At 38.2% G+C, this 3,829-nt stretch overlaps 1 protein-coding gene across 7 annotated transcripts in view; it reads left to right on the plus strand.

Annotated features, from left to right (window-relative positions):
• The window catches only part of FRS2 (fibroblast growth factor receptor substrate 2), a 119,410-nt gene that overhangs the window by 95,010 nt on the left and 20,571 nt on the right, over positions 1-3,829 (plus strand). For all 7 annotated transcript variants that reach the window (XM_011929300.1, XM_011929301.1, XM_011929299.1 and 4 more), the window contains one exon: positions 1,476-1,570. The gene's annotated coding sequence lies outside the window, so the exon portion shown is untranslated. The remainder of the gene's footprint in view (positions 1-1,475; positions 1,571-3,829) is intronic.

A 3,829-nucleotide genomic window follows, 5' to 3' on the forward strand; every position in this document is an offset into this window, starting at 1 on the left:
TGTTAGCCAGGATGGTCTCGATCTCCTGACCTCGTGATCCGCCCGTCTCGGCCTCCCAAAGTGCTGGGATTACAGGCTTGAGCCACCGCGCCCGGCCCTTTTTAATATTTTTAAGAGCTTAATGAGTTGGTACACTGATTCTTTAATATGTTTAACTTCATTTCAAAGCTTATGACTTTTCATTGGTAGTTAATAGGTAGACCACTATCATTTCTCTTAATTTTATGTGCAGTCATTAAATTCATTGCAGGATAAGGGTTGGAGAATGCTTATAAGTGGAATGAAGAATGAGAGGAATAGAGATGTTTCTGACTTAATTGGCCAAAATCCCTTAGAATACATTTTAAAAGAGACGGCCAAAGAGAGTATATATTCACCTAAAATAAGTGGTTTATGGTAGAATTAGCTCAGCCCTGGGCAGTTTCCCAAGCCAGAGACAAAGCATGGTGTATATTTGAGCTCCTGGAGAAAAGAAAGGGATAGTAAAGAAGAGGGACTGGATTGCTGCCCACCTTAAAGTGAGGTGTAGCAGCATCTCCAAGGGGTGTGAGCCAACACCTGTCATGCTGATTTTATATATGAAATTGAAGTTCAGAGTTGAAATTGTTGCATTTGAAGTTCAGAGTTGAAATTGTTGACTGTCTGTGGGTACGTGGTTTTAGAAATTTTCATTTTGGCTATCAATCATATTTGTTCTCTAGTTAATATGTAGATTAAAATGAGACTCTTCCTATAACCCCTAATAAAATGCTGATACAGAGTAGGTATTCAGAAAATATTAGTGTCCCTGTTTGAGTGAGTTTGATTTTTTTTTGTGCTGTGAAGGGTAAATTGACCAGAAATTTTTCGAAAATATATTGAAATCTCTTGTAAATCTAGACTGTAATTTATCACTGTAATTTCACTGTTCTGTGATTCTGTGGCATGCTTGTTCATACCGTCGATTTTCTGATTTGCTGACTTTTCTGAACTGGTTTTGGAGGGGTCTTGCGGAATAGGAAGATATGGAGGGTGGATTTTGAAGACAGCTCTTCAAGAGGAATTATGGTGAGTAAGGTTTAGGAAAAGTCACTAGGGATGGAGAATTAGTCTGCTACTGGCTAAAATGGGTTTTTAGAGCTGGAATGGAACCTAAGAGGTGGTTTAACCTAACCCCTCATTTTACAGCTGTGGAGATAAGTATAGAGAAGTGAGTTGTGCAAGTGTTATAGCTGTAGTAGAGAAGCCAGAAACATCATAGAAGTTTTAGAGTATCACATTTTTATCATCTTTTTCTTCTGAAAAAGAGTGGTAGCATGTGAATATTATATTACTTTTTAAAATTGATGTTGTATATTAAATACTTTTTATTCAATCTTTTAGACTTTTGAGTTTGTTTAAATAGATTAACTGAACTAACCGTGCTGCCAGAAAGCTCATAAGGAATATTATTCTTTAGAAATGAGAAATGCTCAATGTTTTTCTTCTGTTTTTAGGTTAAGTCAGCAAACAAAGAAAACATGGTATTTTGAAGTATGATTAAACTCCTGATGCTGCAGCAGAGGCTAATAATATTAATGGCCAGATCTAGGTAAGTTGAAGTTTATTTATTTTTTATATCACTAAGCCTGCATTTACAATTATTTTTAATTTTTATTTTAAATACAGATGAGGTCCCGCTATGTTGCCCAGGCAGTTTCTAACTCTTGAGCCCACACGATTCTCCACCTCAGCTTCCCAAAGTGTTAGGATTACAGGCGTGAGCCACCACTCCTGGCCTATAATTTTTTAATGAGAGAATTTAATAATGTTTTCTTGAACTGCAATCATTTTGCTTCCTGATTGCTGACACCACCCCCCCGACTCCCAAAGACCACCTGGGCTTAAATGATCCTTCCACCTCAACCTCCCGAGTAGCTGGGACTACAGGTGTGTGCCACTATGCTCAGCTAATTTTCTATTTTTTATAGAGACAGAGTTTCACTGTGTTTCCCAGGCTGGTCTTGAACTCATGGACTTAATTAAGCAGTCCTCCCACCTCAGCCTCCCAAAGTGTTGGGATTACAGGCGTGAGCCACCACACCCGCCTACCTTTTGTTTTTAAATGTACCCTACTTACTTTTGTATGTTGCTGTCTTGAGGGAACATAATAAAATCATTTGTGTTTTTGCTGAGTTACGAACTTGGAGGAGTGTATGCAAATAAGATCACATGGTTGTTCCTCAAGTGTTTACAATATTAGTGCATATTATTAGGTGTCACATAGCTCAGATGTAGTCTTCAAATATTAATCTGATGGTCATAAATGCAGAATATCTAGTATCTAGCCTTTTCCCTTGCTTGCCTAAGAGTTTGTGGTTTAGGAGAAAGAATCAGAGATGTGGATGAAAACTTCACATTAAAGAAGTCTCCTTTCAGGAATTGGAAGATTGGCCACAACTGCCTGTGTTCCAGCTGTGTCTATCCCTCACTCACGCTAAGCCTATTCTTTTTTTTTTTTTTTTTTTGAGACGGAGTCTCACTCTGTCGCCCGGGCTGGAGTGCAGTGGCCAGATCTCAGCTCACTACAAGCCCCGCCTCCCAGGTTTACGCCATTCTCCTGCCTCAGCCTCCCTAGTAGCTGAGATTACAGGCGTCCACCACCATGCCCAGCTAATTTTTGTATTTTTAGTAGAGATGGGGTTTCACCGTGTTGGCCAGGATGGTCTCGATCTCTTGACTTTGTGATCCACCCGCCTTGGCCTCCCAAAGTGCTGGGATTACAGGGGTGAGCTACCGTGCCCGGCTAAACCCACCATTTTGACACCAGTTATTCTTTGCAACTTTTGATAAAACGATAGGCAAAAGATTAGTATTACAATGCTGTTTTAATGTGCATTTCTTTGAAGACTGGGGCTGTACAACCTGTTTAAACGTTTCAGGATTGTAGGCAATGATAAATTTTTTGTTCTGTAAGGCCACATTTACTCAGGCTGGTGAATTCTAGCTTGTTGAAGCAAATAACTAGTGAAAGTTTTTTTGTTTGTTTTTGTTTTCTTTTTTAAAAGTATTGAGCCAGGCACAGTGGCTTATGTATGTAATCCCAGTACTTTGGGAGACTGAGGCAGGAGGATCGCTTGAGGCTAGGAGTTCAAGACCAGCCTAGGCAACATAGCAAAACCCCATCACTACCAAAAAAAAAAAAAAAAAAAGAATTAGTTGAGCAGGGTGCTGGTAGTCCCAGTTAGGAGGAGGCTGATGCAGGAGGATCCCTTGAGGGCAGGAGTTCAAGGCTGCAGTGAGCTATGATCATGCCACTGCACTCAGCCTGGAAGACAGAGCAAGATTCTGTCTCAAAAAAAAAAAAAAAAAATGAGATAATTTGTATATACTCAAAATTTTGGGGAGAATTTCTTAAATCAATTGCAATATCGTAAAATGTATAGCTATAATTCTACAAAGAAGTGTTATTTGATCTAGGACTTGAGAAGTTGTATACCAAAGCAAGACATTTGGAAGTTCAAAGCAACTTTTAGTGAAGTACTAATTAAATCTACATTATTTGTGTCTTTTTTTCTTTAATGTTAAGTCAATTCAGATAATTTTTTAAAATCCCATAATCATTACATGGTCACATTACTGTCTAGGGTATACTTATCTATAAGTATATATATTATTACAGATAAGAAGTAGCATTCGATGCAATTGTGATTTGCATCTATCATCCATAAAACCTTGATTTTGTTTTCAGATTTGTTTTCAGTTTCACAAATAAAAATGAATCAAATTGAAATTTAAGGAGAAAGCTCCAAAGAAACCTTTTGATTAAATTTATCAGAAGGGATAACACTGTGGCCATTTAGCATTTGAT

Source organism: Colobus angolensis, unplaced genomic scaffold, assembly GCF_000951035.1.
Source record: "Colobus angolensis palliatus isolate OR3802 unplaced genomic scaffold, Cang.pa_1.0 Scaffold80, whole genome shotgun sequence".
NCBI classification, from domain to species: Eukaryota; Metazoa; Chordata; class Mammalia; order Primates; family Cercopithecidae; genus Colobus; species Colobus angolensis.